At 43.9% G+C, this 20,117-nt stretch overlaps 1 protein-coding gene across 1 annotated transcript in view; it reads left to right on the top strand.

The window, feature by feature from the left end:
- Window positions 1–20,117, top strand: part of LOC115385806 (scavenger receptor cysteine-rich type 1 protein M130-like) — a 48,076-nt gene that overhangs the window by 22,172 nt on the left and 5,787 nt on the right. The gene's annotated exons all lie outside the window — the stretch shown is intronic.

Below are 20,117 nucleotides of genomic sequence, written 5' to 3'. Positions count from 1 at the left end.
TCGATGATCGACTTTGTTGTCGTGTCATCTGACCTCCGGCCGCGTGTTTTGGACACTCGGGTGAAGAGAGGGGCAGAGCTGTCGACCGATCACCACCTGGTGGTGAGTTGGATTCGCTGACGGAGGAGGAAACCGGACAGACTTGGCAGACCCAAACGTGTTGTGAGGGTCTGCTGGGAACGTCTGGCGGAACCATCTGTCAGCATGGCTTTCAACTCCCACCTCCGGGAGAGCTTCTCTCATGTCCCAAGGGAGGCTGGGGACATTGAGTCCGAGTGGACCATGTTCTCCACCTCCATTGTCGAAGCAGCTGCTCGGAGCTGTGGTCGTAAGGTCTCCGGTGCCTGTCGTGGCGGCAACCCCCGAACCCGGTGGTGGACACCGGAAGTAAGGGCTGCCGTCAAGCTGAAGGAGGAGTCCTATCGAGCCTTGCTGGCTCATGGGACTCCCGAAGCAGCTGACGGGTACCGGCAGGCCAAGCGAACTGCAGCCCGAGCAGTTGTGGAGGCAAAAACTCGGGTCTGGGAGGAGTTCGGGGAGGCCATGGAGGAGGACTATCGGTCGGCCTCGAAGAAATTCTGGCAAACCGTCCGGCGCCTCAGGAGGGGAAAGCAGGTCTCCGCCAACACTGTTTACAGTGGAGCTGGGGAGCTGCTGACCTCAACTGGGGATATTGTTGGACGGTGGAAGGAATACTTTGAGGACCTCCTCAATCCCGTCGCCACGTCTTCCGTGGAGGAAGCAGAGGCTGAGGTCTCAGAGGTGGACTCGTCCATCACCCAAGCTGAAGTCACTGAGGTGGTTGGCAAGCTCCTCGGTGGCAAGGCACCGGGGGTGGACGAGATTCGGCCTGAGTACCTTAAGTCTCTGGATGTGCAGGGACTGTCTTGGTTGACACGTCTCTGCAAACATCGCGTGGCTGTCGGGGACGGTGCCTCTGGATTGGCAGACCGGGGTGGTGGTCCCCCTGTTTAAAAAGGGGGACCGGAGGGTGTGCTCCAACTATAGGGGGATTACACTCCTCAGCCTCCCCGGGAAAGTCTATTCCAGGGTACTGGAGAGGAGGATCCGACCGATAGTCGAACCTCGGATCCAGGAGGAACAATGCGGTTTTCGTCCTGGTCGTGGAACAGTGGACCAGCTCTATACCCTCCAGAGGGTGCTCGAGGGTTCATGGGAGTTTGCCCAACCAGTCCACATGTGTTTTGTGGATTTGGAGAAGGCATTCGACCGTGTCCCTCGTGGTGTCTTGTGGGGGGTGCTCCGGGAATACGGAGTCCGGGGCCCCTTGTTAAGGGCCGTCCGGTCTTTGTATGACCGGAGTAGGAGTCTGGTCCGCATTGCCGGCAGTAAGTCGGACCTGTTCCTGGTGCATGTTGGACTCCGGCAGGGCTGCCCTTTGTCACCAGTTCTGTTCATAATCTTCATGGACAGAATTTCTTGGTGCAGCCAGGGGCCGGAGGGGGTCCGGTTCGGGAACCACAGGATTTCATCTCTGCTTTTTGCAGATGATGTTGTCCTGTTGGCTTCATCGAACCCGGACCTACAGCATGCACTGGGGCGGTTCGCAGCCGAGTGTGAAGCGGCAGGGATGAGGATCAGCACCTCCAAATCCGAGGCCATGGTCCTCAACCGGAGGAAGGTGGCTTGCCCCCTCCAGGTTGGTGGAGAGACCCTAGCCCAAGTGGAGGAGTTCAAGTATCTTGGGGTTTTGTTCACGAGTGGGGGACGGATGGAGCGTGAGATTGACAGGCGGATCGGTGCAGCGGCTGCAGTGATGCAGTCGTTGTATCGGTCCGTCGTGGTGAAGAAGGAGCTGAGCCGAAAGGCGAAGCTCTCGATTTACCGGTCAATCTACGTTCCCACCCTCACCTATGGTCATGAGCTTTGGGTCATGACCGTAAGGACAAGATCCCGGATACAAGCGGCCGAAATGAGCTTCCTCCGTAGGGTGGCTGGGCGCTCCCTTAGAGATAGGGTGAGGAGCTCAGTCACCAGGGAGGAGCTCGGAGTAGAGCCACTACTCCTCCACATCGAGAGGAACCAGCTGAGGTGGCTCGGACATCTGTTTAGGATGCCTCCTGGACGCCTCCCTGGGGAGGTGTTCCGGGCATGTCCCACTGGGAGGAGACCCCGGGGAAGACCCAGGACACGCTGGAGAGACTGTCTCTCGGCTGGCCTGGGAACGCCTTGGGATCCTCCCAGAGGAGCTGGAGGAAGTGTCTGGGGACAGGGAGGTCTGGGCATCCCTGCTGAGACTGCTGCCCCTGCGACCCGGCCCCGGATAAGTGGTAGAAAATGGATGGATGGATGGATGGAAATTACCAAGTCTTACTGAAGACCAAAATAAAAGACTAACTTCACAAATAACAAAAGAGGAAATTTATTCAGCCATAGCCAAATTAAAAAATAAGTCCCCTGGAGCAGATGGATTTACATCAGAGTGGTACAAAAACCTAAAAGAAGCTCTGTTACCTATTTTACTTAAAACATTCAATTGGGTTTTGTTAAAAGGAGAAATTCCGGATTCATGGAATGAGGCAATTATCTCAGTAATCCCTAAAGGGGAGAAAAACAAACTTGATTGTTCAAATTACTGACCAATTAGTGTTCTGAACCTTGACTACAAATTATTTACTTCATTTATTGCTGAAAGATTTGGAAAAATTATAACTGGTTTAATCAATTTGGAACAAACAGGATTTATTTCATCCCGTCAGACACATGATAACATTCGAAGATCTCTACATATCATTAGACACATAAAGCAAAATAAAATACAGGCCATGATGTTAAGCTTAGATGCTAAAAAAGTCTTTGACTCTGTTCGATGGAAATTCTTATTTAAAGCAATGGAAAATTTTGGTTTTGGTTTTTATCAATACAATAAAAGCTTTATATAAAAAACTGTCAGCAAAATTGAAAATCAATGGTGAGTTAACTGACTTTTGGGCTTGGGAGATCTTCAAGACAGGGCTGCCCATTAAGTCCGCTTTTATTTGCAATCTTTATTGAGCCACTGGCACAGTGGATAAGGCAGAACAATACGATTAAAGGCATAAAAATGGCAGCAGGGGAGCAAAACCTGGCCTTGTTTGCGGATGATGTCCTTGTGTATCTCTCGAGCCCAACAGATTCACTGCCTGAGCTGATGTCAGCACTGGAGGAATATGGGTCATATTCAGGATACAACCTTAACGAACAAAAAACCCAGGTTCTTAACATACACTACAACCCCCCTCAGTATCTTCGTTCAAAGTACCAACTGGACTGGGATAAGAAATACATAAAATATCTGGGAATAGTCTTACCTACCGATTTATCTAAATTAGAAGAAATGAATTATGGCCCTTTGAAAAAACAAATTATTTCGGACATTAATGGAATTTAATTCCTTATCTAAACATAAGTTCACGTATTGAATCAATTAGGATGAATGTCTTACCAAGACTTTTATATTTATTTCAATCCGTGCCTATCAAAAAACCGGAGCGGTACTTCTCAGAGTGGGATAAAACCATCTCACGATTTATTTGGGCTGGGAAAAAACCAAGAGTAAGATACAAATTTTTGCAACTGCCAAAGGAGAAAGGAGGATTGGCTCTGCCATGTCTGTTTGACTATTACAGATCTGCTCAATTGCGGCCACTGATTGGTTGGTGCAAACCCACTTACAGATCAAGATGGAAAGAGATAGAGAGCACAATGGGGAGAGGACTGCCAGTCAACACATTAATAGGAGACCCTTCTTTAATTAGTCATTTGTCAGACTCTGATAATCCATATGTAACTAGCTCATTAAAGACGTGGAAGGGAATAATTAAAAAGTACCAACTGGGAGGGAGGGCTACAATCTTGAAATGGTTTGCTTATGATCCAGAGTTCTTACCCAGTAAACATGACACAAGATTCAAAGAGTGGTCTGCAAAGGGGCTGACAACTTACTACTCACTTCTTAAAAAAAAAGGTATTTTATTAAGCTTCCAGGACCTCAGGGATAATTATAATCTGCAAAATCACGACCATTTTAGGTATTTACAAATTAGGGACTTTATTAAGAAGAAAAAATTTGAAACTAACATGACAAATGGAATTGAAATTCTGGATATTTTTCAAAAAGCCTGCAATGATGGCACCTACAAAAAAATAATTTCTGGACTATACCGTGCTCTCCAGAATTTAAAGGGAGATCATACTCTTGAGATTAAAACAAGATGGGAAGTAGAGGGCAATATCACCATAACAGTAGAGGAATGGGACAGAACCTGCAGACAGCAGCGGTTAACAACAAGCTCTCCTTCCTGGCGGGAATACAGTTGGAAGAACCTGATTCGTTTCTTTTGTACTCCAGCACAGAAAATTAAGTACTGTAATCAAACTGCTTGTTGGAGGTCCTGTGGAAATACGATGGCAAACCATTTTCACATCTCTTGGGATTGTCCCTCTGAGGCTCCATTTTGGAAACATGTCCATGGCGTCCTGGAGGCAGTTTTTAAGTTTAAAATAAGTTTCACCTTCAAAATCATGTACCTTAACGACTTAGAAGATCTTGTATGTAGAAAGGGGGACAAATCTTTATTACGACTTTTATTAGTAGCAAGCAAAAAAGCCCTGACAAGAAAATGGTTGAAAAAAGTCATACCTACTATAAATGATTGGATTGATGTTGTCTACACTATATACATTATGGAGAGAATCACATTTAAACTGAGATGTAAAATGGATATTTTTGATGACATTTGGTCAAAGTGGCTCACGTACGCTTGCACAGTAAGGCCTGATTTTGTATAGTAACAACTGGTGTAAAGGTTGCTGAAGTAATGAAACTTCCCCCTGCTGTTTGTTCTACTATTGTTTTGTAATTGTGTTGGTTTTTTTTTTTTCTTCTTGAAACAACAATAAAAAGTAAAAAAAAAAAAAAAAAAAAAAAAAAATCTTTCCTTCCTGGTTTAACAGCAGATTAATTTCCTGCTGCTTCTCTGCTGCTTCAGTTTGTTACTCAAACCAGAGATCAGCTGATTGGTTTCCAACAAAATCATGTTGTCAGAAAAAAAACTCAAATCCACAAAGATCTGAGAAGAAAACTACTACAACTACTGGAGTTGAATTGAATTCTACTTTTTCCTCTGAAGTTCTCCTGTTTCCTCTGAGGTTCTACTTCTTACTCTGTCTCTACTTTTTCCTCTGTGTGTTGACTGTTTCCTTCGAGCTTCTACTGTTTCTTTGAGGTTATATTGTTGTGAGGTTTCACTGGTCCGTCTCAGTTCCTATTGTTTCCTCTGGGCTTCTGCTGTTTTGTATGAGGTTCTAATGGTTCCTCTGAGGTTCTGTTGTTTCTTCAGAGGTTCGATTTTTTCCTGTGAGGTTCTATTGACTTCTCTTCAGTCAGGTCAAGTTTGTCTCGAGGCCTGCTACTGGTCACATGTAAATCAGTACTACCTGTTCCTGCACCCGAATTGGGTCTTATATCCATCTACCAAACACAATCCACTGCCTTGTGGACAATGTCTTGACATAAAGGCTAAAGGAGGCGATCCTGACCCAAACGCAGTGGGATGTGGACTCCTGTCGAGAAACTGGAAAGGTGGGCAAATCCCACAGGATCAACAGCTGTTCACTGCACATGTCCTGTGTCAGAGTCACTTCCTGTGTCACTGGAGGGAACACTGTTGAGCTGTGCTGCTGATGGACTTTTTGCTGTTTGGATTAATTTTTTGCTGTTGGATTAATCCTACTTACGATCTCTCACGAGAATATTGCAAACTGCCCCTGGCCTGGATGCACAGACAATGCCACCAAAAAAGGGCCCAGCACCGGAGGAGTTTGAGGAAATTAAAAACTCCCTCAACTCCCTTAGCGGTAGCGTGAGTGCAGTCAGAGCGCAACAGGAACAGCTCCTGGAGCTGTTGGAGGAGGTCAAACAACTATGCCTCCAAAACGCCGAGAAGGAGCGGAGGATTGTGGATCTGGAGCAGCGTGTGGACGAGCTGGAGCAGTATACCCGTGTTAATGATGTGGTCGTCACTGGCATTAAGATCCGGCCACGCTCGTACGCTCGGGCTGTGGCCGAGCAGAGCGGGGAGTCGAGTGACCTGGAGGCGAGCTCAGTGGAGCAACAGGTGGCTGCCTTGCTCCAAAATAAGGGGATAGAGCTGTGTAACGACCACGGAGGTCCTTACGTGTTTCACCCAGCAGGGGTGATAAAATGTGTTTCCTGTGCTGTCATCTTAATGTGCTAGACTTGGGTCACTGTGGCTATTTAATCTGGGGCACGGTTTTGTGATTGGAAACCGTGACAAGGACGTAATTACCTGGACATCGGTATGGGGGCGGGGTTGTTTATTTAAGGAAGGCAGCGCACCTGCCGCGAGAGGGGAGTGACGTCACACGCCGTCCTGGAGGGAAACTCACCTGCCGGAGGAGCGAGGCCGTGGAGCGTTACCCGGAGGAACTGCCACAAAAGGATTATAACCTTGTGCTCTTGGGAATTATAATTGCTTGCCACGGAGCCACCGGGCTGGAGAGGAGGAGCAGCGGGGACGAGAGGTCTTTGGACTTGGCCGGGTGTGAGTAATTATTGGCTGCCGGCCTCTCAGTCGGTCCCCGTGCAGGGACGTGTGCCTCAAACTTTGGGGAACATTGGGAAGGGAGAAGACAGGACTTTCTTGAGCCCTTTCTGTTTATTTTTGGACTTCCCGCGTTGTGCGGCGTTTTTCTGTTTAGTTTTTAAGGAGGAGCGCCCGAGCGGCGGGTGGCTTGTTTTCTGTTGGGAGGGGTTTTTGTTAGAATAAATGTTGCTTTACGACCAATCTTAAGTTCGTCATCTCCTAGTTAATCACCCCGGCTGATTGGTGTTTACCGCCCGTGTCCTCTTTAAGCGTAGTGGCAAGATCGTCCTGGAAACGACGGGCGAATTTGTTACAGCTGGACCTGGAGCACATCGAGGCTTGTCATCCCCTGCCCACGAGGACCGGGAGACCGCCCGCCGTAATAATGAGATTCACAAATCGAAAGAAAAAAACAGCTCTTCTCAAACAACGACGCAAACTGAAAGGAACAGATGTTTTCATCAATGAACACTTGACACGACAGAACTCGGACATCGCACGGAAAGCTCGACAACTAAAGAAACAAGGCAAGATTCAGCATACATGGATTAACAACTGCAAAATCTTCATCAAACTGAACGGGACGCCAGAGGATGCCAAAGTTTTGGTGGTCAAAAAACATTGAGGACCTGGACAAATATTGAGGTAACTGAACTCAGATATTCACAATACTCAACACTACTTCTATAGTACGGCCTATAATGGACATGGTGCACATTATTAACGTTGACGAACAAATGGAACTGGATACCGACGAATATCATGAAAACGCTATATATGATGGAGAAAGAGACCCGGACAATAATTTCCTTGTTTCACTTACGTATAATTGCAACTATTTTACACATGAACACTTTGAGAACAATGTAAAACCAGTTACCAAACTGTCAATCATACACTTCAACTCCAGAAGTTTGTATGCAAACTTTGAGCCGATCAAGCAGTACCTAGAAACACTTTCTGAACCATTTAAATTTATTTCTCGAACTGAAACCTGGATTAACAGTGAAAAAGGTGCACTCTTTAGTCTTGATGGATATGAATTAACACATATGGATAGAGTAAATAAAGCTGGAGGGGGGGTTGCTATGTTCATTCATAAATCTATTAAATTCAAAGTTGTACCAAGCATGACACTCGTTATAGATGGTTTAATGGAATGTCTAACAGGGGAAATACTTAATGATAAAAGGAAAAACATAATTATCAGTTGTATGTACCGGATGCCTGGATCATGTATAGTTACATTTAATGATTGCATCGAAAAATTGTTTTCTACTGTCAGCCCTAAACCATTGTTTGTCTGTGGGGATTTTAACATTGATTTGTTGAATCCCTCAAAACTTAAAGCGATACTTCAACATTTTGGCAAATTGGCCCATCTAGGGCAATTCGGTAGTCATTTAGAACAGCCTACTTACTTTTTTGTGAGGGTGAGCTGTTGTTTATTCAGCGGTGGGTCTGAGGAGAGCTTCATGGCGGACATAATGGAAGTGGATGGTACAGTTGCTTCCCTCGTCAAACTCAACAAATACACAATCTATCAACCCCAAAACACTTTGGTGTACACGTTATAATCCGCACATTCACTACGCTGTGAAATATTAATGCAAAATTACGAGATTGAGCGTTTTTTGTAAAGATTGCTCAGACAGAACTACTTACTAAACATGGCGTCTGGGCGTAGTGATCTCAAAAGAAAATGTAGTTCCCAGTATTTGCTTCAATGTCGTAACGCTACAATATTATGTGTTGGTGTTTCACAGCGTAGTGAATGTGCAGATTATAACGTGTCCACCAAAGTGTGTTTTGGGGTTGTTAGATTGCAGTGGTAGGCCGTCAGGGCCTGCAAAGCCTTCTCTGCTGGCCTAAAAATTATCTGAATTACAGACTGATGTAAATTATATTTTGTCCATAAATAATTAATAAATGATTCCAAACGGTATGTTCCAGTTCCTTTCATAGTTTTCCCGTCGTTGCGCTGCTTCCAGACATGTTTTTTTTTCATATTAAATTATTTAACCAATCAGATTTCAGGCATCATCTGTTGCTAGGGTCAAAGAAATCTGCCCGAGGCCTTCGCTATCCGTTCCTGATGGCGCAGTGAAGTAAAGTGAAGCGTCAAACAAACAGCTGCTTCAACCAATCAGACAGTTGCTTCAACCAATCAGACAGTTGCTTCAACCAATCAGATTTCGAGTTGGCGACTCAGCGCCTTCTGGCTTCTAACAACAGCATATCCAAGCCCTCTGATTTACATTCACCAAGAGATACAGTAGGGGGCGGTATGCACCTAAGTTGTTGGTCGCCACCCACAATTATTCCAAAGAAGAAGAAGACCTGAAGAGAAATAAAACTTACGCCAGAAATCCCACAGGGCAAGCTGGACTTTCAGCCCTGGCTTTATGGAACTGAAACGCACGGATAATCTGTATGACAGAGCAGTTGAACACTTTTTGAGAAAGGAAAGGAGGATGGATTTTGTTTACAAATAATCGGGATTATGGTGAGTAAAATGTTCCTCTTTTCCTAAATAATATTGCTGTTTTATTAAGTTGTTGATGCTCATTGTATGTGCACAGATGTAGTAGGAGACTTGTGCTCTTCAGCGAAGGCATTTATTCTGGCTGCACAAGTATCTATCTGCTGTGCAACAACTCTTTATGTGCATATCTGCATAATAAGATTTTTTTTGTAGACAAAATAGTTATTGAGAGGTGGATTGGTTCAGGCGGATCTGTTCTGAAGGCCTTAATGTGAAATGCACGGTCCGCCACTGTTAGATTGTGTATTTGATGAGTTTGACGAGGGAAGCAACTGTACCATCCACTTCCATTATGTCCGCCGTGAAGCTCTCCTCAGACCCACCACTGAACAAACAACAGCTCGCCCTCACAAAAAAAGTAAGTAGGCTGTTCTAAATGACTACCGAATTGCCCTAGATGGGCCAATTTGCCAAAATGTTGAAGTATCGCTTTAAAACTATTGATGATTTCATTGATACTATGTACACTCTAAGCCAGGGGTCGGCAATTAGATTTGGCGGCGGGCCACTTTTTTGGGGGGCACTTCAATCGCGGGCCAAGGGGTCTCCGGCTCGCGCGGGCTTCCATCCGCGGACTGGAGGGGGGGGGGGGGCCACCGGGGCACCGGACGTATTTAACGCGACTGAATTTTGCAACAAATGGCAATTCATTCGCGGAACGCGTCACGTTGGTACAAATGTGCAACACAGAACATCCTGCAGAAACATCACAGCCTCCTCATCACGTCTCCTGCACAGCAGCAGTGGGCAGGATTCTTCTGATGTTTGTCCCCCGGTGTGCACCCGGCTATCTGTGTGTATGTGTGTGCGCGCGTGCGTGCGCATACTCATCATGGTGCGGGTTTTGTTCTTTTTTGTTTTTATGACTGTTTTTACTGTTCAGCACTTTTATGAATATGAGAAGTGTTTTTACAAATAAAGATTGAGATTGAGATGTTCCGTCTGCCACCGTCGCGGCTCCGGCTGCAGCCGAGGCGTCAGCATCGCTTCTGGCTGCCTGCTGCCCTCCGGAGGCGGTCTGAGCTCGGTGACTTCCACTGTCTTCTGCAGGAGCTGCGCCTGGACGGCCGGTTCCAACGCTGCTTCAGGCTGACGCTGTGTTTCCACCAGAAGCGGTGAACAAGTGAGATCGCGCACGCCGCTCGCCTTGGCATCATGCCAACTGGTCTGCGTGGCCAGAGCCCTGCTGCCCTCCGTCACCACGTCTGTGAAGACCTCCACGCTGATAGGCTGTCCTGGCGCCAATTCGCTTGAAAGGTTCAATTAATTCAACTCGAGCGACGAGCGATGGAGCGGCGGGTGGCGGGCGGCAGCGAGTGGCAGTGCAAGTCGACGGGCGCACGGATTTTTCCCTGGAAACGCTCGCCGAGTCATCGCTCACCGTCCGCCGCTCAAGGCTGAGCGACAATCGCGTCATTACAGTGACTTTGTGAAACACACACTCAACCTTACTGGAGAATAAACACACGGTGAGCTCGGTGCAGCGCACTCACTTGCGCTCTCTGTTCACCAGACGAGGTGCCACTCCTCTTTATTTTTCAGTGACAAACTGGCAACCACAACTAAACAACACATCTCTCGAAGATTGTCTATTGCAACACAATGAGAGATATCGCACTCTAACAGGGGTGCGTGCGTCCGCTCGAGGGCCCGAGGTAATGCGTGCGTTAATGCGTTTGTGCGCGCGCGTGTTGTAATCCTCTCGCGGGCAGGATTGGACGGTTCGGCGGGCCACATTTGGCCCGCGGGCCGCTAATTGCCGACCCCTGCTCTAAGCCTTTATCCAACTATAACAAAACCGAGTAGAATAACCGCACTCAGTGCGACAATTATTGACAATATCTTTACTAACATTATAGAAAACAATCACTAGTGGCCTGGTTGTGTGTGATATCACTGACCATCTACCTGTGTTCACTGTATATGAATACCATTTTAAAAAAAACTGAAATCCAAGATACAACTTTCTCCAAAAGACTGATAACTCAAGAATCTATACACTCCTTTAATTATAGACTTGCATGTCAAGATTGGACCACAGTCCTCAGTGAACCAAATGTGGACATTGCATATAATACATTTCTGGATTTATTTACCTCCTTGTATGATAAACACTGTCCGCTGATCAATTATTCCATGAAAAAAAAAAGTTGAAAAGTCCTTGGCTCACATAAGGTATAATCTAGGCATGTCAGAAAAAGAATAAACTTTACAGAAATTTTATTCAACTGAAAACTAATGAAGCTGAGCAACAGTATAAACAGTACAAAAATAAATTAACCGACATAAGAAGTAGCAAACAATTGTATTATAGAAATAAACTGTATGAAAACAAAAATAATATGAAAGGGACCTGGGATACACTCAATCGTTTAATTAAACAAGGATCATTTAAGTCATCTTATCCGGAATATTTTAACAATGGAAATGGTGAAAATTATAATATGAGGGATGTTGTCAATAAATTCAATCAGTTCTTTGTAAATTTTGGCCCTGAATTGTCAGCACAAATTCCCGACCAAGGAAGCAATGACTATTGTGCATATATTAAACATAATTCCATGCCCTTTTTTCTGTCTGCTACAAATGAGCAAGAAGTTATGAAAACTGTTCAAAAGTGTAAAAGTAAGTCATCTGTTGATTGTCACAACATTAGTATGATAATAATAAAACAAGTTATTTTGAATATTGTCAAACCCTTGACCTACATCTTTAACTTGTCATTTCAAACTGATTGTTTTCCAGAAAAAATGAAAATTGCAAAAGTAATCCCGCTATATAAACAGGGAAAGAAACACCACTTCACAAACTACAGACCAATCCCACTGTTGCCACAGTTTTCAAAAATCCTGGAAAAACTTTTCAATTCTTGCTTACAAACATTTCTTGGAAAACATCAAATATTAAATGAAAGGCAGTATGGATTTAGATCTAAAAGGACAACATCAATGGCAATAATTGAAGCACTTGAAGAAATCACATCTGCACTCGACCAGAAACTGCATGCAATTGGCATTTTTATCGATCTAAAAAAAGCATTTGACACCATTAACCATACTCTATTACTTCATAAATTATATAAATATGGAATCAGAGGTGTGGCAGGAGACTGGATTAAAAGTTACCTGACTGGAAGAGCTCAGTATGTCCAAATGGGACAGTTTGGATCAGATGTGCTTGGGATTGCTTGTGGTGTGCCCCATGGGTCTGTCTTGGGACCCAAACTGTTCAACATTTATATAAATGATATCTTTAATGTATCCCAGACTTTGAAACTAATCCTTTTTGCCGATGATACAAATATATTCTATAGTAATGACAATTATAATGAATTAATAACTGTAGTAAATAAAGAACTCAAAGTGATAAAGAAATGGATGGATATAAATAAGTTATCTTTAAATATTGAAAAAAACCAAGGCAATGACATTTGGTAATCTACAAATGAACTCAGAGATGCAACCTTTGGTTGATAGTGTACCTATTGAATTTGTTCGTGAAACTACATTTTTGGGTGTTGTAATTGTCAACAAGTTGTCATGGAAACCACACATCAAACACATTAAAACTAAAGTTTCCAAAAGTCTCTCAATTATAAACAAAGCAAAACCTTACCTGGATGTGAATGCACTTCGCACACTTTACTGCTCTTTAATCCTCCCTTACCTGACATACTGTGTTGAAGTGTGGGGAAACACCTACCAGAGCACAATTAATCCTCCAGTTCTGCTACAAAAACGACCTGTGCGGATCATTCGTGAGGTGGGTTTCTTAGACCATACACATAATTTGTTTACTCAATCAAAGTTGTTTAAATTCAATGATCTCGTAAAACATAACATCAATCATTCTTTTTAAAGCTTTCAATAAATTATTACCAACCAATCTTCAACGCTTCTTTATAATTCGAGAGCAAACACATGATTTGAGAGGTTATGCTAATTTTACATTACCCAGAATTCGAACTACTCGTAAAAGTTTTTGTGTGTCTGTGTGTGGGGTGAAAATCTGGAACTGTTTGGAATTAATGAAATGGTGTGCACTCTGCATTTTTTTTGCTCTCAGTTATAATGGAGCCGGATGGGGAAAAATCTCGCGTTTCTCACAAACTGAGGCCTCTACGTTCCAAACCAAAAGTCTGACTGCTCTGAAAGCCTCACCAACTGAAAGACAACTAATTTTCCTGTCAAACGTGATATTTTTTGTTCAGTTTTGCCAAACAGGAATAGAACAAGGAGCAGTTGTTTCCCAAACAGAAGCTTTGATTTTCTCCTCTCTCCACACGGACATGACCATATATGGGCATACGGTGCAGTTACACAGCTGACAGCAGCTGTCAATCAAACTCTGACACTCAGTGACTCTCAAAAGCAGATGGGAGATGCTAACAGCTTCATGTTAGTGGATGGAAGATGCTAACAACTCCATTATAGTGGATCACAGATGCTAACAGCTCCATGTTAGTGGAGGAGAGATGCTAACAGCTACATGTTAGTGGATGACAGATGCTAACAACTCCATGATAGTGGATGGGAGATGCTAACATCTCCATGTTAGTGGATGAGAGATGCTAACAGCTACATGTTAGTGGATGGGAGATGCTAACAACTCCATGTTAGTGGATGTGAGATGCTACCAACTCCATATTAGTGGGTGACAGATGCTAACAGCTACATGTTAGTGGATGACAGATGCTAACACCTACATGTTAGTGGATGGGAAATGCTAATTACTCCATGTTAGTGGATGACAGATGCTAACAGCTACATGTTTCGAGATGAGGAATGCTAACAACTCCATGTTAATGGATGACAAATCCTAACAACTCCATGTTAATGGATGGGAGATGCTAACTACTCCATGTTAGGGGATGGAAGATGCTAACATCTCCATGTTAGTGGATGGGAGATGATAACAACTCCATTTTAGTGGATGGGAGATGCTTACTACTCCATGTTAGTGGATGGGAGATGCTAACAGCTCCATGTTAGTGGATGGGAGATGCTAACTACTCCATGTTAGTGGATGGGAGATTCAATTTCAATTCAATTTATTTTTGTATAGCCCAGTATCACAACAACAGTTGCCTCAGAGGGCTTCAAGATGTTACATTGGTCGGTAAAAGTAAAAACAGTGAATAAGCATAATGGTAATATGTCAATATTTACAGTAACGAGACAGAATGAAGCAACCACCGCCTTCGACCCTCACATCCGGCAAGAAAAAACTCCAAAAACCCAGTGGGAAAAGAAGAAATCTTGGGGAGAACCACAGTATGGAGGGATCCCTCTCCCAGGGACGGACAGCTTTGGCAACAGCTAGCATGAGACAGTTTAGTTTAGTTTAGTTTAGTTTGGTTTACTGTAATTTGGTTTGGTTTGGTTTACTTTAGTTTGGTTTGGTTTGTTTTAGTTTAGTTTAGTTTAGTTTAGTTTAGAATCCCTAGCTGACCTGATCATAGGCTGCATCGAAGAGAAACGTCTTGAGCCTAACCTTAAATGTGGAGACTGTGTCTGCCTCTTTGACACCACTTGGAAGCTGGTTCCATAAAAACGGTGCCTGATAGCTAAAGGCTCTTCCACCTAGTGTCCATTTAGAGACTCTAGGAGTCACCAGTAACCCTGCATTTTGAGAGTGAAGTGCTCTGATTGGTTGATAAGGCGTTAAAGCATCTTGGAGATAGGTCGGAGCCATCCCATTTAGGATTTTGTAAGTGAGGAGAAGGATTTTAAATCTAACTCTAAACTCGACTGGAAGCCAGTGAAGAGATTTTAGAACGGGAGTAATGTGTTCACGTCTTCTAGTTCCAGTTAATAATCTGGCGGCCGCATTTTGAACCAACTGAAAGTTTTTTAATACACTTTTTGGGCAGGCTGCGAGAAGGGAGTTGCAGTAGTCCAGTCTAGTGGAAACAAATGCATGGATGAGTTTTTCTGCATCGCTTCTAGGTAGAATGTTTCTTATTTTAGCTATGTTGCGCAAGTGGAAATATGCTGTTTTACAAGCCAGGTTGATGTGTGCTTTAAATGAGATATCCTGATCAAATAAGACCCCGAGGTTTCTGACAGTAGAGGAGGAGGATATACTGACGTTATCTAAGGTGATAATCTGTTTGGATAGACACTCTCAGTTTATGGGGATAGTTCGTAGTCATCCAGGTTTTAATTTCTCTGATACAGTCACTGAGTCTGTCTATTTGATTAGTTTGATCAGGTTTCATAGATAAATACAGTTGTGTGTCATCTGCATAGCAATGAAAATTGATATCGTGACTTCTAATTATGTTCCCTAAAGGAAGCATATATAACAGAAATAAAATTGGCCCGAGCACCGACCCTTGAGGAACCCCATAACTGACCTGGGAGCACGGTGAGGACTGTTGGTTAACGTGAACAAATTGGTACCTATTAGATAAATAGGATTTGAACCAGCAGAGGGCTTTTCCTCTGATGCCAACCTCACATTCTAACCTCTGCAGGAGAATATTGTGGTCAATTGTATCAAAAGCTGCACTGAGGTCTAGGAGAACCAGGATTGAGACTAGACCTGCGTCAGCCGCCAATAGCAAGTCATTAGTGACTTTAACTAACGCAGTCTCAGTGCTGTGATAAGCTCTATATCCTGACTGAAATTTCTCAAATAAACTATTGTCCTGTAGGTGGCGGTAAAGCTGTTTAACCACGACTTTTTCCAGGACTTTTGAAATAAAAGGCAGATTTGATGCTAACTACTCCATGTTAGTGGATGGGAGATGCTAACTACTCCATGTTAGTGGATGGGACATGCTAAAAACTCCATGTTAGTGGATGAGAGATGCTAACAGCTCCATGTTAGTGGATGGGAGCTACTAACAACTCCATGTTAGTGGATGGGAGAAGCTAACAGCTACATGTTAGTGGATGGGACATGCTAACATCTCCATGTTAGTTGATGAGAGATGCTAACAGCTTCATGTTAGCGGATGGAAGATGCTAACAACTCCATGATAGTGGATGACAGATGCTAACAGCTCCATGTTAGTGGAGGAGAGATGCTAACAGCTACATGTTAGTGGATGGGAGATGCTAACATTTCCATGTTAGTGGATGAGAGATGCTAAAAGCTACATGTTAGTGGATGGGAGATGCTAACAGCTCCATGTCAGTGAATGGGACATGCTAACAACTCCATGTTAGTGGATGGGACATGCTAACAACTCCATGTTAGTGAGTGACAGATGCTAACAGCTCCATGTTAGTGGATGGGACATGCTAAAAACTCCATGTTAGTGGATGAGAGATGCTAACAGCTCCATGTTAGTGGATGGGAGCTGCTAACAACTCCATGTTAGTGGATGAGAGATGCTAAAAGCTACATGTTAGTGGATGGGAGATGCTAACAGCTCCATGTCAGTGAATGGGACATGCTAACAACTCCATGTTAGTGGATGGGACATGCTAACAACTCCATGTTAGTGAGTGACAGATGCTAACAGCTCCATGTTAGTGGATGGGACATGCTAACAACTCCATGTTAGTGGATGGGAGATGCTAACAGCTCCATGTTAGAGTATGGGAGATGCTAACAACTCCATGTTAGTGGACAGGGAAATGCTAAAAACTCCATGTTAGTGGATGGGAGATGCTCAGAGCTACATGTTAGTGGATGGGTTATGCTAACAACTCCATGTTAGTGGATGAGAGATGCTAACAGCTACATGTTAGTGGATTGGACATGCTAACAACTCCATGTTAGTGGATGACTGATGCTAGCAGCTCCATGTTAGTGGGTGGGAAATGATAATAACTCCATGTTAGTGGATGACAGATGCTAACAGCTACATGTTAGTGAATGGGGCATGCTAACAACTCCATGTTAGTGGATGACAGAGGCTAAGAGCTCCATGTTAGTGGACTGGACATGCTAACAACTCCATGTCAGTGGATGGGACATGCTAACAACTCCATGTTAGTGGATTACAGATGCTAAAACCTACATGTTAGTGGATGGGAGATGCTAACAACTCCCATGTTAGTGGGTGGACATCTCAGTCGCGGGCCGGCGCGGCGGCTCGGTCCCGACCAATGCCACTTGCGGCTTTAATTGTTATTGTCTACTGTTTATTACATTTTGTCTTGTAATATAACTATGCTGCTCGTAGTGTTTCCATAGATGAGCTTGGGGGTAAGATTAAATAAGTTTTCTTCCTCCTACTCCCTTTTTCAGGCATTCTTTGTTTATGTTATCATATTGGAATTTTTCTGTTTTTGCATAGTTATAAATCGCCTGAAATGAATGAATAAAAAAAAAAAAAAAGGAATGCCTCCGGTCTTTGAGGTTCCCTTGCCATCGGACCAAGACACACCTGATGAAGACTATGGAGCTCTGTTTGTGCAACTCTGCTCTTCACCACGCACAGCTACTGCTTGCATCACTCAGGAAAAGCCTTGTGACGACTGGAGATGATTTTGGGAACAGGGAAGTGAAGCCTGGAAGTTCCTAGTCACAAACCAGCACGTAGTTCACTCATAGGGAAAATGAAACTGAGGTTGCCACGAGATTGACTGCAGAGATGCAAAGAGTTGCGACTTGGCTTCAGAGTTCTTGTCTAACGCTTAACGTTGACAAGACCGTTGCCATGTATTTTACAAATGAGCGTAATTTAAAAGATCCTCCAAATATTTTTATTAATGAAAGCAAAATAAAAATGGCTAATGATTTTAAATATTTAGGAATTACTCTGGACTCAAAACTAACATTTAAAAGTCATACAAAGAAGCTCTGCAACTCCCTCAAATTTATTCTCTGAAACTATAAGTACATCAGAGGGTCACTGAGTAATGAGGCTTCTTTCATGTATCTAAATTCTATGATTATGTCACGTTTTATGTATTGTATGACATCCTGGTCTCAGGCATGCAAAACAGTGTTGGAACCCCTTGAATCATTATATAAACAAGCGGTCAAGATTCATGATAAGAAACCTCGACGATTCCACCATTGCTCTATTCTTACTAAATACAAGATCTTAAGTTTTGAAAACTTAATTATCTTTACAAATCTCTGTTTACTGTTTAAGTTACTTTATGGTTTGGCTCCACCTCTGAGAAGTTTCATCTCTTTAACATCAGAAATATCAGAAAGAGTGACGCGCTCCTCTTCTAGAGGAGAATGTCGTGTCTCTAACAATAATACGGATTTAGCCAGAACAGTCTTCTCATATGTGGCCATAAAACATTGGAATAAACTACCAATAGAGATCTTGACTTGCACAGAATTTCCCACTTTCGTACGTCTGACAAAGAAATGGCTGCTCTCAAAACAAATATGTCTACATTAGCGCTGTAGTGTTGTGAGTGACAGAGACTGGTGATCTGAAAGAGAGTGAATGAGGGAGTGATTGGGTATATGGGTGTGCAGAAAGACTGCTCAAAAACATGTTTTTATTTAACAGTTTATTTTTTTTTTCTTTTGGTCATTGTAATCTAACTCTAAATGTCTCTCTGTTAAAGCAGAACTTTGCAACTTTTTTACCTCAATAAATGTGTTTCACAATCCCTGTGGGGGTAAACAAAGACTTGTCATGGTGATTCCCCTGTCCCTTCACTCCCCCTGGGGTCTGTGTTCTGAAAACAGCGCTTGCAATTTCAGAGGAGCAGACCGACTACATCTCGCGAGAACAAACCTGCTTTACGGCTCTCAAACGGGATTACAAGTATAAAAGCTGTTGGAGTGCGAGTGAGTTCGAAGTGCGTTTGTTTTTTTGTTGTGTTTGAGTGTGCGAGGCAGGCATGTCTATGACAGAGGGAGCAACCAGAGGAAGTTCCCGGGCAGTGCAAGGAACTGCCGCTGCAGAAGATTTAACAAAAGCGTGTAAAACAAACATGAAACCATCGCTAGCGTTAGCAACGCCACCCTTGGGTGCTCACATATGGCAGAACCAAAAAGACAGAAAAAAAACTTTGTCTAACGAGTGGAAAAAAAGGAAACGGGAGTGGGACGCCCTCTGCATGTGGGGGCGGGGGGGTGGGGGTGGGGGAGGGGGGTCGGAGGACGTTTACGACAGTGAGCTTTCACAGGAGACCTGTAGGGGGAGCGCTAAAGCAAATCTTGCATAGTACTGCTTTAAACATCAACCTGCCCAGGGACTACTGGTGGAAATTAGCATTCGGCTATAACCGGGCACCAAGCATCTCTCCTCTTTTGGTTAATGTTTTGTTGTGCACTGTCCCTGACAAATAAATGCATACCATAGTCGGTGGAGGATTTGTCAGTCATTCAACTCAGGACTGGAGAAAGTAAAGTAGTAGTTGCCTCCATGACGAAGCAGAGGCCTATTTAGGATCCACTCTGCTTACCTCTATTGAGGAAGGGGCTAGAAAAGGTGCTCCAAACATAGTCTGTCTCCAATCCAACCTGGCTGCAAGACCGTGTCCAGCGGGTTCACCTAACAAGTGGGCGGAAAACACCATTAAAAATGACAACCTGGAATGTAAGGACGATGATGGATAATGATAAATCTGATGGACCGGAGAGACGCACAGTCTTCATAGCCCGCAAACTCTGAAGACTCGACTTTGATATAGTGGCGCTTCAAGAAACATGATTCCTGGATGAACGACAACTCACAGAAGATGGAGGAGGATATACCTTTTTCTGGAAAGGTCTGCCTACTGCATCGAAAAGGATCTATGGTGTGGAATCTGCCATCAAGACCGAGATAATGAGGAACCAAGACCATCTGCCTGTTGGTGTAAATGAGCGCTTCATGACTTTGCAGCTAAACTTAAGTGACAACAGGAAAGCGACTCTCATCTGTGCACATGCTCCTACCCTCCCTGTTGACCAGCATGACAAGGAAGTATTTTACTCAGACCTCAATGTTCTTCTCTCGCAAGTCTCTCAGAGGAATAAACTCATACTGCTGGGAGACTTCATTCAACTGCACATATAACGCGCTGCACCAAGTGTGCTGTGTGGTCCTT

This window comes from Salarias fasciatus, unplaced genomic scaffold (genome assembly GCF_902148845.1).
Source record: "Salarias fasciatus unplaced genomic scaffold, fSalaFa1.1, whole genome shotgun sequence".
NCBI lineage: Eukaryota > Metazoa > Chordata > Actinopteri > Blenniiformes > Blenniidae > Salarias > Salarias fasciatus.
Note: the sequence above shows the minus strand (reverse complement) of the source record. Positions and strands in the feature narration are given on the sequence as shown.